The 16,411-nt window shown below is 35.2% G+C and overlaps 1 long non-coding RNA gene across 2 annotated transcripts; it reads right to left on the reverse strand.

Moving 5' to 3' along the window:
* Nucleotides 1-514: 514 nt before the first annotated feature.
* LOC149847185 (uncharacterized) lies at nt 515-8,994 on the reverse strand. 2 transcript variants are annotated; one of them, XR_016430362.1, is made up of 4 exons: nt 8,856-8,994; nt 4,079-8,755; nt 1,531-1,667; nt 515-1,449 (listed from the first exon to the last, which is right to left on the reverse strand). It is a non-coding gene; the product is annotated as an uncharacterized LOC149847185 (long non-coding RNA). The 2 variants fall into 2 exon arrangements; XR_016430361.1 differs by having other exon boundaries at nt 1,531-8,755.
* Between the last annotated feature and the right edge of the window lie 7,417 nt (nt 8,995-16,411).

Below are 16,411 nucleotides of genomic sequence, written 5' to 3' on the forward strand. Positions count from 1 at the left end.
TATCATTTTCATGCTGAAAATTAAGTAAATAAACATTATGCTTTAGTACACAAGTTTGATAAGATTCAATAATCATGTTAATTGTACATTTACCTCCCCTTTTGTTAGTTTGTGCAGATCACCAAGTTCTTTTTGTTTCTTATCCATAACAGTGATCTTCAATAGATACCTACAATGAGTTTGATAATACAAGGTAAAGAAAGACATTTGCATCTATAATTTATAAATTCAGAATAAGAGAGAACTTATTTTTTATGGTAGAAACAACTCCACAATGAGCACAAATTGCTTTCAATGTTTCATGATCCACAATAGCCTTTTTGTGACATTCTGTACAAGCATCATATCATGGCATGCTATTGAAATTAGTGTGAACAATTTCTCCATGTATTTTGTAGATCCTTTCCTATAAATTATAAATCAATAAAAGTTATTAATATATTATGAATTAAGAATGAGCTAAAAAGTTGAATGGTTGATGGAACTTACGTAATTCTCGGGTTGTATCAAGAGATCATCAATACATATAGATTCTATATCATCAAGTTGTTTATTAGATATAGAGTTAATGATCTTATTAGCTGTTACTAACAAGAGTTTTTAATACAATTTTTTAAAAGAATAAAGTGTTTTGTCTTTTTGACCTACAATTGTAAAAAATATGTTATATTACATGAAATTCATGCTTTTAAAACAAACTGCTTCATGTAAGTATTTTATAAAAATTACCAATCATAAAAAACTTATGTTTGCTTTGTTTCAAGGTCAATTGTTGGGATGGTCATATCTGTAGAAGAAATTGAGAACCTTGCATAGCTAGTAACCTTCATTATTGTTAATGTTAGAACATAAAGGACATGAATTAAGCACTTCTTCATCAAAATGAGACATGATAGCTTTGATAAGATCATCTCTATATATTATACAAATAAAAGGAATCAGTAAAAAATAAATTATTAGAAGAATAATACTTAAATAACTGAATTACACATTATTTATCATTGTTAAATATCACAATATGAAATTGTCATAAGAATCCTTTCTTTTCCTCTTAGTGAATCTTTCAGCTTTCAAAACTATGCCAATAATATCTATTTGTTCAATGCAAAAAAGTTAGATAAAGAAGTAACATGGTCAACAACTCATAAATAATAAGGTGCAACTTTTTACTGTACCTTTGGTAACATGTATTTATAGTATGGTAATGAATCAAATGAGACAAATGAAAATGATTTTTTACTGTACCTTTTGTAACATGTCTTTATTGATCTCTTTTTTGTATTATTGCTTTTGATCCAATGGTCAACTCTGTCTTGTCATATACGTGACCAAAATCTTCTTTTGTTGGATTAACATTGAAGTTTCTTATGTGATAGATTGATCCAGGCACAAAAAATGAGCGATATGAAAGATTATATATATTAAAAAAGTGCATCAAAGATGTTCTCCCTGCAAAATATAAAAAAATAATTTTAAAACATTTAATATTGAATTGAAAATAATAAAAAATGAGTCTATGTATATACTTACAATTGATGTTTCAATGACCATCTTAAACATTGAGGATAATTTTTTATTCTTTGTGAATTGCTTGAGTGAGCTCATCTTAAGGACACGATATGTCATCACTGAAGAAATAGCATATTTTCCAGAGCATTTGTTTCAATCTACAAGCAATTGCAAAAATAGTAATCAATGCGATAAGATCTCCTTGTAGACAATATTTTTTATACAAATTCATATTTCCAAATCAATCTATTATTTTCAATATAAACCTTGACTGTATTTGAATATCTAATGCATAATAATGCAACATATAGTTGGCCATGTGCAAAAATAGGTGTCGGCAAAAATATTCCAACCCTCGTTATTGTTTGTCCCTGTACTTTATTTATAGTTATCCCAAGTGCAAGTTTAGTAGGAAATTATTTGTGTGTATCATTTGTCGTTATTGTTTCCTAATAACAACAAATGTTAATAATGACAAATATTGAAAAAAAGTAATAAAGACAATTCATGAAAGTAATAACGACAATTGAGTTAACGATAATTTAATTATTGTTATAACTTTGAACAAAAATAGGCCCGACAGGTCAACTTGTTTCGGCTATAACTTCATATCCGGATGTCTCTTTGAGGTAGTTTTTTATGCATTGAAAATCTAACATCCTCAAATATAATTCATATTTTGAGTAAAAAAACCCAACTCGATCAATTTAAAAGTCAAAAATTTGCTCAAAGTGAGACCTATCTGAAAACAAATTTTTTTTACTAAACAAGTCACATTGTTTTGGTCATAACTTTTCACTCTGATGTTGTATTGACCTAATTTTTTGTCTTATTGAAAAGAAGAAAACCTCTAGTTTAATTGTTATTTGGGACAAAATCCTTGAACATGCAATTTTGGAGGCCAAAAAAAGCAATTGAAGTTCGTAGAACCTTGAAATATGTCAAAAACACTGAATTTTGGTGCGCGACCCATGACATGAAATGACTTAGTCAAAATTTATATGTCTATAGATGCCCCTCTTTGTTGCCGATCATGCAAAGCTCGATCGATAACAAAGAAGTAGACATACCGACTGAAAAAGAACGAAAAAGATTGGCTCTGAAAAAGTTTTTTCGAAAAAGAGATCTTATAAAGACAAAGACAACTGGCAGTGCGAGATGATAGCTAAAGACCTGTACGTAGCTTAATAAGTGGGACTACTTGTTGTGCCAGTCATGTAGGCATTGAGGTTTAGCCAAACGCGTTTGTTTGACACAAGGGTTTTCCTTGAACTCGGTGATATAAGTGAAAAGTCTTGCTAAATGAGGTCAGACAAAGATGAAACAAATGCCTTGTCGCTTGAAATCGCACGAAAGATGACTGATGATTTTGCCAAAGACAAAGACTTCTTTTTGAAAAGACAAAGACAAGTTTTTGGTTAAAAGGCATTGAAAAGGACATTTTTTTTTGAGATATTTTTCAACTTTTTGAAAAACATGGATGAGATACTTCTCAAAGATGACGTGTGTCCCATACGACAAAGGACAGAGTTTATGATGGTTTATGACCTCATCGAATGAGTTTTAGATTGCTTCATCAAATCGTGGGACAATGGACCTAATATCCATCTATCTACAAGATGATCTTAAGATAGGATTGGGTAGGCTTTTCCTAATAGAACATGGGACAATTGGGTTCTTAAGAACTATGTCAGCTGCAAGAAAATTTGTTAGTACCATGCAGAAAAATGCATATGACATGATGATGAATGATGAAATGCTTTGATTTGACCTGTTTTGATAAAGATGATTCCGAAGCAAGTTCTTAAGATAAATTTTTCTGACTCATGAAAGATCAATTTTTTGAGAAAAAAATATAGAAGATACTTGGCATTAGCTTGCTTGAAGTTGCTATTGTCATCTTAGACGAAAATTGATTATGTTGTCAAAATGCATTTCTAGATTTTCCTCACTCCCCGGCTTAATGATCAACCGTACAAAGCGGAACGTCTTGCAGATGACCAATCATCGGTTTCAAGACAAAGAAGAAACCTTGGTTTACACGAGGGTCTCCCTGGCATAATAATAGTCGTACAAAGTGAAAGGTCTTGTCGACAACCAATTATCAGTCTCAAGACAAAACAAGCAAGACAAAATGCAGTAAGACAAAAACATATTTTTAACTTATTTACTCAAAATGACACTTAATGCAAAAACTATGATAGTGATCCATGCATTATGAAAAACCCAATTTGGATAAAATCAACAAAAGATTGCAAAAAAAATTGTCAAAAAAAATCTTGTTGTAGGATCAACTTATAGACTTTTGTGAGTTAAATGAGATGACATGAATAAATGATTACAATATAAATGTTATTGATGAGACAATCTAACCATGATGTTAAAGAACTTCAAGACATAAATCAAAAGACAAAGATGGCATTTATAACTAACAATGGTGCATGATATAATGCCAAGTGACATGGTGTGACTTATGAGATGCAATGTGTACGATGACCTAGGACAAAAGAATGTGTCTCACCGGAATCAAACAGCACACATGGAGAAAAATCAGTGATATCTAAAGTACCTTCGATAACCTGATGACTCAAACTTGCCTCATCTGTTGTAGTTGCGTACACAAGGCCCACGGTCCTTTTCTGCTATTGGACCGGCTGGGACTGCTGCTCGAGAGTCTGCTGAAGCTGGATCTCCTACAACAATGGTCGTTGCTACAAAGGCTAGGGTGCTATCAACCTCTATGAACAAAACCTGATGTAGTAACCCTTCTAGCTACAATGTAGAAACGTGCATGTCTCCCTGGGACACGACTATCCCCCTGTGGTCCCACTGACATCTCTGGCACCTCCCAAGCAGACTGTCTCTACTACTGTTGTTGTCTGCCCCCGAACCGTTGTTACTGTTAGTATGGGGCTGGCCTCTGGTTCCTCCTCTGATGGTTCTTCTGGAAAGACTTCTTGAAGGATTTATTTGAATCCTTCTTTGCTCCTAAGGACAATTATGGTGGCTCAACTTTTCTTTGACTCTTCTTGGAGGACCTCCAGTCCTTGTCGATGATGTTGGTCGCCTCAATCGCCTCCAGTAGGATCTGAAGTCACCCCACAAAGACATTGTTGCAAAGTCCGTCACAAAGTTTTCGGCCGAACTTTAGCACTCGGGCCTTCTCTGTCGAGAACGTATTGGGGCAATACCGTTTGAGGTGTCAGGATCAACTCATATACTCTAACAAGGTAGAACTACCCTGCTTCAGCTCCAAAAATTCCTGGGTCTTCTTATCCTAGCGAAATCAGGGAAGTAAATCTCTAGGAAGGTAGATCTAAACTCCTCTCAAGGTATGGTGGCAATTTTACCAAAACAAATCTCCTTGGTGGTCTTTCACCACCTTGCAACATCTTTGACCAATCTGTATAAACAAAAAAGGGTCTTCTTATCATCGAGTACTCCCAAGATCTCGAGCACGGCTTCGATCTATTGGATCCAAAATTCAGCTTGCTCTGGGTCTGATTTTATCGTGAAAGAATGGAGATCCAAATCCATGAACCACTTATATATGATACCCTGTGACGTCTGCGGTTGTGACTGAAACTGGGTCTGGACTGTCTGGGTGAGGGTCACGAGGGCTTTAAAGATAAAGTCCCTTTGTCTTATCCAATCCTCGAGATACCACGACATTTAGAAAATGAAAAAGCAAAACTCAATTACTACATGGTTATAGGCTCTACAACTTATACATACGACAAACAACCAATCAACTCAAATAGCCTCACAAAGCATTCTAAAGAACTACTACCCACACTAACAGGTCAGGCAGACAACAGAGTGCGGATCTCAAGCTTTTGGTTTGAATCTTGGACCATTCTGGGAACTCTACTCTAACACCAAATGTCTCACACCCCGAAAAGTTGAGCCATTTTTTTTTAAATGATCACACAGTGAAAGAAAACAAATTTTAACATTCTTTTAAAACATTACGACAAATCTAAAAGCATAACATTGAACACAGTGATTTAAAACAGTCACATCCATTGATTCACAAGTTCAATTTACAAAATTGGGTGAACTGTAAATATACTTTTACAAAAATTATAATTTAAAATAATATCAATGATAGACTCAAAATACATAGAGCCCGAAGAAATATAATGGGTCTATGATCTAGCTCTAGATATACTCAAGTCCACTGCATCCATCACTTCCAAAGCATGCTAAACTATGGGTAATTGAAAAAAGGAAACAAAGCAGGGATGAGACCAAACAACCAGTCTCAGCAGGAAACTCGACCACCCACCTCGCGGTAGCGAATATGGATAGGTCGATGAGCCTAAATGAACTCCAACCAAGTCCATAGATCCACATGAGTCCAACACCCGACTACCAGTGGGATTTGACTCAAGTCAACCTCTAACTCAAGAGAAAACTCAATGAACACATGCACAACCTAGATGCATGCATATATTTTAATTTCTTTCTCCATTGAGGTTATTCTTTTTCTTTCTACATAATGCACACACAATTATTTAAGTTTCAATAGAATTATTATTTCCACAAGAGCACAACTACCTTGGGCTGCTATAGACTTACTGGTCTACATGCGGGTATATTTTCAAACAAGGGTATTTTATATCTTTTATTAACCCCATGAGAACTCAGTTACACCAATACCAAGGTTCAGAACCCTTTGTTAAGGCATTCATTTTTTTGAACAAGTCGTAGTGCACTACCGCTAGCGTACGTAGCTGAATCTCTAACACGAAAGAGTCTTTGTCCCATAAGTCATTGTGGTTGGAGACTGGTCCACCCTAGTGACCACGACGGGGCCCATAACAACACAACATCATCAGCTGAGAAGGAATCCATCGTCAACTCAGTGAAATCCCACGGGGTTGGTGTAAACTTGCTTATAAGGCGAGCACAAAGTTACTGAAGGTGACAGGTTACCCCATCTTTTAGGACGCAACCAAACATCTCTGTGTAACTTATTTCATAATTAATTAAATTAAATTTTTTAATTTAGTTTACTACATACCTTCTAGGTACATAGGACCTTTCCCAACAAGCTACACTAAATTTTTCTAACTTATGAGATATATTTTTTTTCAAACTAGTGCAATCACTTCGTTGCACCCTTGGTGTCACTTAGGTGCTCCAAACCTTATGTTCAACTAAGGCCTTACTACAATCCTATAGTAAGCTCAACTTTGGGAAAATCATTCCCCAAGATCCACACTATGAGAAAAATTGGAAACTCGTAAATCTCAAGTTTACAAATCCCAAAACAACATACGTGACTTACTAAGGCCCACGTATACAAAGATCAACTAAATTCCTACGAGCAACAAATATCACAATTTTTTTTAAACAAAGTTCAATTCGTTTATCACACAAATACATAAAAGCCATACATCAAAATTTTCAAGAATCTAAGCCTATAGGGAACTAAGTATTCCCATAACAGTATTTTCAAAATCGCTGCTCATAGGGAAAGCATCTAGCTAATCATATCATAAATTTCTTTTTCCTTCGAATATCCATGGACAGCATTAGGTATCATAACTGAATATATATATATATATATATATATATATATATATATATATATTCAATACAAAACACATGGTATCTTAATTCATAACTGAAAATTTTCAAATGCAATACACACGGACAGAACCTCGAATCAAACTATATATATTCCAAACACAAATACATATGGACAACATCTTAAATCCTAACTGAAAATTCTCAAAAGCGATTACACACGTACAACACCTTGAATCATAACTAAAAATATATTTTTTCAAACACAAATGCATATGGACAGCATCTAAATTCATAACTGAAATTTTCAAAAGCAAATGCACCTGGACAGCACCTCGTATCATAATTAAAAATATATTTTTCCTCCTCAAAAATATGTGAACCACATAGTAAATCATATTAAATATTGTTCCACACACAGGGGGCTTCATAGTGTGCTCTAATACAAAAAAAAATCAAAACTATATAGGGCAGCATAATAATATATGATAACAACAAACTTTTTTTTTAAACTAACCAGGGCAGCATCCTTATATGCATCAACAATTTTTCTTTTTCAAAACTATGCAAGGCAGCATAGGTGTATACGATAACAAAAAATTTTTTGAACCTATACTGGGCAGCATATGTATATATGATAACATAAAAAAATTTGAACTATACAGGGCAGCATATGTACATACAATAAAAGAAAATTTTTTGAACTATACAAGGCAACATATGCATATATGATAACGGAAATTTTTTTGAATATGTATATACGATAACAGAAAAAAAATTGAACTATATAAGGCAGCATATGTATATATGATAACAGAAAATTTTTTGAACTATAGAGGGCAGCATATGTATATACGATAACAGAAAATTTTTCGAACTATACAGGGCAGCATATGTATATATGATAACAGAAAAATTTTCATGCTATACAGGGCAGCATATGTATATATGATAACAAAAAATTTTGAACTATACAGGGCAACATATCTATATACAATAATAGCAAATTTCTTTTTGAAACCATACAGGGCAGCTTAGCTACGTACAACATAAATTTTTTTAAAACTATACAGGGCAGCACCATCGTATGCAACAACAGAAAATTTTTAGAACTAGACAGGGCAGTATAGCTATATACGTTAACAGCAAAAAAATTTTGAAACCATACAGGCAAAATGCACTTCACCGACTCAACCAGATATACATTATTATTATTTTTGTCATATAACAGGGAAAAATGTTCTTCATCAAGTCTCTCTCTCTCTCTCTCTCTATATATATATATATATATATATATATATATAAGAAAAGAACATACTTCATCAAATCAGCAACATATATATGTTTTTTATCTATAATAGGGAAAAACGCAGATTCAATATCCACAATCATATACATATACAATAAGAAAATTGCAGATTCAATATCCACAATTATATATATATATAGGGAAAAACACATATTGAATATCCACAATCATATTTTTTGTTTAGGAAAAATCGCATATCCAACATCCACAATCACATTTTTTTTTATATCTACAACAGGAAAAAACTCTTTTCCCCAAATCAGCCAGCCCTAAACGCCTACTACATGCCACTATATGCAAGGAGGGGCCGAGAACGTACCTTTAATCGTAAAATTTGACAAGCACAAGACCTAGAATGCTAATCGCAACCCTAAATGTGTATCCAAACTGCAATTCCTCCTCCTTGAGGATGACCCAAACAGAAAAATAAAAACAAAAAGTAAAATAAGATGGAGAAGAAAAAAAACATGAAGAAGAGGAAGGAGGGGAAGGGCCAGCCTACCTTGGTCGGTCCTTCCTCTAGGCTCCCACAGCTGGGATGCCCTCCACAACTCAGCTCGAAGAAGGAGAAGGATGGGAGCGGGACGGTTCCACGGTAGGCTAACTCGCCGATAGCATGGGGAAGAGGGTGGTGGTGCACCACCGGCATGAGGAGGCAGAGAGGAGAAAAGAGGGTGTGGGAAGAAGGGTAGGGCATGAGAGGAGGATTAGGGCAAGAGAGGGGGAAATCATGAGATTACGAAGGGCGCAGATCAAGTCATGCTGAACATGAGCGTTTTTGCTCATGCTGACATCGTGGCCGTGTGTTTGCATTTTGGATGAATGCCACGTGGTTTTGTTGACTTTTGAGCTTTCTAAATGCAAATGGGATGGCCACGATGTCAGCATGAGCAAAAACGCTCATGTTCAGCATGACCTGATCCGCTTCCGATTATGAAGGGCTTTAAAAATGAGAACCGGGTCTGGCCCAATCTGCCCTAGTTTGAATTTAGGATCCAACTAGATCCTAACCAGGGAGGGGCAGGAGACCCTAGTTGGCCAACTAGGTTCAAACTTAATTGATTCAACTAAGTTAGAGCCAACCCCCAAAATGTACCTGTCACCTGACTGAGTCGAACTGACCTTGGCAGGGTTTGACTTGCTGGGGTTGGCTAGACTGGGCTGTAGCCAGGCCTTGCAACATTGACTTTGCCCTTTATGCCAAACAAATATCAAATGGTTTTTTTGGACTCATTTCTAACCTCTCTCTCAAATGAAAATTACAAGCATGCCATCCGGTCAACTAAAAAAGTGCTAGATATGACTTTCTCACAGCTGACCATGGTGGGTCAACTCTAAGTCAAAAAACTATGAACCTTATGACCAAAATACTCCCAAAACTCTCCTAAAATACTCACAATTCCCCTAAAACCTGTTGGGCATCCTGGGAACTCATTTTAATTTCGATTTTGAAGAAATAAAAACCATTCTTCTCAAAAAAGTACATAAGAATGCAACCATACACATGAAAGCCATGAAAAATACCTCGGTTAGCTTGCCCTTGAGTTAGCACTAACTACTATTTTAAAGTTACTATTTAGCCCTTGCAACAATTGAATTGTACGGTTCATTTTTTTTTTAACTTATGCTAACTCAATCCAACTAAAAAAAAGGATTTAGTTCCTGAATCTAACTAATTAGATCAGACTCGGATGTCGGGTTATATCAGACTCGTTGACATACTTAATAGTAAGCATTTTTTTTAGCCATTGGATTTTGTTTATAGTATAGGTAGTTATATTTTCTTATGCACTTTTTTCAAACAAGCATCTTATTTTAAATGTATAATGAATTTTATGTCTTCGTTGATTTTTATTTGTGTCATAATCAAAATTTTACTGTCTACCTCATTTATCTATGGACAGGTCATTGCACCATCTTAATAAGGATAAAATTGAGATCGGATTAGGTGGCATCACATGGCACAATTTTTGTGCCTTAGGCACCTGATCACCCCTCTATGAGGTCATGGGCCCCATACCTGATAGGCCCTATCCCCAAGATGGAGGATAGGAAATTAAAAAAATGAACATAGCTGATGATAAAAATCATCGGCTATGTTAGTTTAAAATCGATGATAAATATTGTCGACTATATGATTTTAAGCCAACGATAATTATCGTCGGCTATTGGTTAAAATCAATGATAATTATCATCGTCTGATTATTGGCGACGATGAATTATCATCATAATTATAAAAGATATTTGGCTACGATTAATTATCATTGTAATTTAAAATTGATGACAATATCATCGATAATATCTCTTCCTAACCATCTTTTGCGTCTTTCTATTCATATTACCAATGGGATAAGAGTGACGATAAAATATCATCGGCAATAAATGTTTTTACTATGACATAAAATATCGTCAGGATTAAATTATTGACGATAATAATTTATCGTCACTAATTTTTTGGTTGGTAATGACATGATTTCTTGTAGTGAGGGTGATCAAATGGATAAGGTACAAAAATTATGCCATGTGATGGCACCTGAGCTTTTCACAATAAAATCAGTTTGGATATAAATTAGGTTTGGGTTGGTAAGAAAAGCCAATAAGTGCAGTTCAATTGCTTCAAAGGAAAAATAGTTACTTTAAAACAATAGTTAGTGCTAACTCAAGGGCAAGCTAACAACAGTTTAGGAACGGGGGCATTTGATTAATAGTGAGAAACCTTTGGTGCCAAATTGAAAAACTCCAAAAGTTTGGTGGACATATGAATTAGAGACAAAAGTTTGTACATTTGAAAATTTCTCTTTAATGAATGCATCCAGCCATTGCATTTATCAATCTCAGTCGCCTGATTTCTCGAGTTAGATATGCTGCAAGCATGTGATAGAGTGAGTCCGGATCAGGTGCAATATGATTGTACAAAAATTTGTGCTCACAAAAATTTATGCATTAAGCATCCAAACACCCTCCATCAGGTCTTGGGTCCCACACCTGACAGGCCCTAAGGGTGATCATGTGCTTAATGCACAAATATTTGTGCAATCATATTGTACCTATAGAGTGGGTTCTTGGATTCTTTAGTCGTACCACTAATCATATAATCAGTTGCAGAAGGTCAAACTCACTACAAGCAAAAGCTCTTATTAGATGAGATGAAGAGGGCATTCTACCGATCAAGTTGTTGGGGAGGACGGGTTGAGAGCTACTAACTCAACTGATGAGAATAAAAAGTAAAAAAAAAAATCTGCCCTTTTGGTGCAGGCCGAAAGTGGGTCGATCCACAATGGACACCTTAAATCTACTAAAATACAAAAGCTTCTTTTGAAAACTGAAATTGCTCATAGAGAGATTATGTTTCTACTAGATTTTGGCTCAGAAGAACTCTTAATCAGGGGAAATGCCCAACATGAGAAAGAAGCATGACAGAACAATACTTTCAACGGATCCTATATCGCCTAAAATGAATCTCTGGTTGTAGAGATATTGATAAAACACTTGGACAAAAAATTCTACGAGGAAATGGTCTAGTTATCTTTTCAGCAAAACATAAATCAAATTTTTTTATTTCAGATGGTCCAAATATGATTTAATCAATGAGGCGGACTGACGAAGGACAAAACAGTCACTCGAGAGGTACTCTGTCATGTTTTCGGCTATTTTTTACAGCGATAATGCTGAAAACAAGAAATGTATTTCCGTCAAAATAAACTATGCATTTTTTCGATCACAAACGAGAGAGTTATGCATAAAATACCACAGGTAGGTCAGGTTATGCCAGAACTCTGAAAAGCAAGCACATATAAAACTCAATCATAAATTCAAGTATGTTTTTCAAACTAGAGATGATTGAATCACATAATGGTCAAAACATGAGAGTTGTTGAGCTATTCCAAAGCTTTTCAATGAGTCTAAGAACCGTATAAACTGATTAATATCAAGGGAGATATGATCTATTTACTGAGATAGGGATAGAAGGGAAAATTCAAACCTAGAACAAATAAAACCTTAAACAAACCAAAACTTAATTTATCTGATTTTAGTTACATGTTTAAGTTCAACCTACAGAGAAAACACTTCTAATCCAATTCTACAATGAAACCAATCCCTTCCTCCTTAAACCCAACTTTGGTTAGATCAAAATCTACTAAATATGCAATAATATTCGAAACAACTTTCACAAAATGAACTTTCGAAAAATAGCAATCAAATCCAACCTTTTCAATATAAATCAACAATCTAGCGATCTGAAATAAAACCATTGTTCACAATTGTTCAAATACAAGATCAGCAACACATAAGTTCCTAGCCAAACCGACAAAGGAGGAGTTAGCCAAACAACTACACGAACAATGATTCACAAGTTGATAGGGAAGGAGATGTAATCTTCCAATGGTTACTAATCTCAAACTAGCAAGACTACGAACACAATCTTGTCAATCTCACATCAGCAACAATGGAAATTTTCTCCAGCAATGGTGCTCCACCAAAATGGCAGCCACCAACAAGTTCAAACACAAACAAGTTCAAGCGACAACAACACCCTATGTTGGCTAGGGTATCCTTCACACGAACCCTAACTGGGGTTCCTCCAAAGTAGTCGACCTTCTCATGTGGACTCTCTCTATTTCCTTTATCCTTTCTTTTTCAGACATTTTATTTAAAATATCCAAAAGACCCCAACCCTTTTTGCTGGAAAAGTTTTATATGTGGGAGACAAAGTAGCATGGCCTCCCAATAGGTTTTGAGAGGTCACCTTGCAAAAGGCCAATGAGAGAACAAGATTTGAATCCTCTTGTGTGTCATTGCACCTTAATCTTGACCAATAAAAAAGCAACCAATATTGATAAGAGGCTTAAAGTGGGTGGCACTTCATGAGGCCACGATAGGGAAGGTGATGAGGTGGTTGAATTTTGAATAACCCCTTAAGTGTCCACCTCACACTTTCCCTAATGACACTCTAAAAGAGTTGGCCAATAGGAGGGCTCCAACTTAGATTGATTGGATCTCCAAAATTCAAGACAAAAATGGATCCAATATTTGTATTTATGGCTGAAATAAAACAGAAAACTATTCTTTTACCCCTTACACCCTCTAGTGCCACAAATAGATCCTAATGGGTACTAGACCTATCCAGATCCATAGAATCTAGCACCTAAAAAAATAAAACAAAAAAATACAAATATTTTTAACATGGTTTCAAAAATCACAAGAATGAAACCAATATTATAAAATAAATTTTTTGAGATAAATGAAGCAAAAATCTCAAAAAATTAAATCACATAAAATAACCAAAATACCCCTCAACCCAAAATGGGCGATTTTAACATGAGGTCGTGGATCTTGCAATTCAGATAAGATCTTCTGCTCCTTGCTAATAACAAGATGCTTTGCATCATCCCCTCCTAGGTTGAAAGGCTTCATTCTCGATGACTTGTTCTTCTCAAGCAAAGCTCAATAATTCATATAAAATTTCAAAATAAAATCAACGCAAAATTTGTCTTCAGAATAAAGAAATGAACTATGCAATACAAGTAAAATTGGATATTTGCGTGAATAAGCATGTTTGCAACATATAATGCCAAGGGATATAGAACAATATTGCTCATGCATGTTCAGAAAAATAAGATTGTCAAGTTGAGAGATTATCCGATTTTCTCAATTTGAATTTTCATAAAAAGCATATTTAACCTGTGCTAGAAGCTCAACAAATGATGAAATTTGTAAAAATTTGTCTTGATGCAATAAGTCATCTATCATACGATATTCAATTTTTTTTATTTTCAACACATTAAAATTTTCTATACCGTAACTTACTTAAAAAATAAAATTTCTTGCTAAATTCACCATACAACAACAACAACTACGCCTTCATCCCAAAACAATTGGGGTCAGCGATATGAACCAAAAAAGAAAATCATTTTGGGTCTTCCACATGAATCCTTTTCCTCCAATCATTTCTATCCAATGCCATGTCCTCGGTGAGGTTCAAAGCATTCATATCCTTTCCTATCATCTCCATCCAAGTCTTCCTAGGCCTACCCCGACCTCTTTTAACTAATATATTTTCTCATTTTTCCAACCTTCTAACTGGAGCATCATTAGGCATTCGCCGAATATGTCCAAACCACCGTAAACGATACTCTCGCATCTTATTTTCAATGGGTGCAACACCTACCTTCTTACGTATCTCCTCGTTCTGAATCTTATCTTTTATTGTATTTCCACACATCCATCTAAGCATCCGCATCTCAGCTACACTCATTTTTTGAATATGATGTCTCTTGGCAGCCCAACATTCCGTACCATATAGTAAAGCGGGTCTAATAGTCGTCCTATAAAACTTTCCCTTCAATCGCAATGGCATTCTACGACCGCACAACACTCCAGTTGCACTTTTCCATTTCATCCACCCAACCTTTATCCTATGATTTACATCTTCATCAATTTCTCCATACTTTTGAATGATGGATCCCAAATATTTGAAATAATCATTCACCGGTATTTCTTGCTCATCAAGCTTCAGTACAATCCCATCACTACTTCGTTGCTTACTAAACCGACATTCCATATATTCAGTCTTACTCAACTTAAAACCTCTAGCTTCAAATGTCTGTCTCCATAATTCTAACTTAGCATTAACCCCAGCTCTAGACTCATCAATCAAAACAATATCATCAGCAAACAACATACACTACGGTACATTTTCTTGAATTGATCTCGTAAGCTCATCCATCACTATCGCAAATAGGAAAAGGGCTTAAAGCAGATCCTTGATGTAACCCAACCGTTATCGGAAAATTGGTTGTCACCCCTCCACAAGTGCGGACATTGGTTACTACTCCTTCATACATATCTTTAATTATACTAATGTACTTGAGAGAAACACCTTTCTTCATCATTGTCCACCAGAGAACGTCCCTAGGTACTCTATCGTATGCCTTCTCTAAATCAACAAAAACCATATGCAAATCTTTGTTCCTCTCTCTATATCTTTCAATAAGTTGTCTAAGAAGATGTATACCTTCCATAGTTGATCTTCCAGGCATAAAACCAAATTGATTCTCCGATATCATGACAACCTTCCTCAACCTAGACTTAATCACCCTATCCCAAAGTTTCATAGTATGACTAATGAGTTTTATACCACGATAGTTTCTGTAATCTTGTATATCACCCTTATTCTTATATAAAGGCACCAAAGTACTCTTCCTCCACTCATTAGGCATCTTATTTGTTCGCCAAATCAAGTTAAAAAGATTTGTCAACCATTCTAAACCTTTCTCTCCCAAGCATTTCCAAGCCTCGATAGGTATACCATCTGGGCCAACTGCCCTTCTTGATTTCATTTTCTTCAAAGCCTCTGTAATTTCTTTCTTTTGAATCTTGCGCATGAAGTCACGATTTATCTCATGAAAAGGAATGGAGAAGTCTCCAAGATCTTGAGCATGACCATCATTAAATAGCTTATCAAAATAATCTTTCCATCTCTCCTTAATCTCCTCATCTTTGACTAAAACACTTTGCGTTTCATCTTTGATACATCTAACCATACCCAAATCCTTCGATTTCCTATCTCTCATCTTAGCAAGCCTATAAATATCCTTCTCGCTTTCTTTGGTATCCAACTTGTCATAAACCTCCTTATATACCTTAGCCCTCGCGTTTCGAACAACTTTTTTAGCTTCCTTTTTTGCTATCATATACTTCTCCAAATTCATATTATCACGACTCTTACTTAAATTTCTATAACACTCTCTTTTAACCTTAATAGCTAATTTGACATCCTCGTTCCACCATGATGTATCATTACCTAGTGGTGCACCACCTTTAGACTCACCCAATACCTCCTTAGCCACTTTTCTCATGCCACCCGCTATCTTATTCCACATTGATTCTGAATCCTCTTCGAGACACCAATCAGCTTCCTTAACTACCTGCTCTACAAACATTTCTTGTATAGCTCCTTTCAGTGCCCACCACTTAATTCTAGGATCTATCCTATGTCTATCCCTTTTGCGGCATTGTCTAATTCTAAGATCTAAAATTAAGACTCTATGTTGTGTA

This window comes from Nuphar pumila, chromosome 2, assembly GCF_984573655.1.
Source record: "Nuphar pumila chromosome 2, dmNupPumi1.hap1.1, whole genome shotgun sequence".
Taxonomy (NCBI): domain Eukaryota; kingdom Viridiplantae; phylum Streptophyta; class Magnoliopsida; order Nymphaeales; family Nymphaeaceae; genus Nuphar; species Nuphar pumila.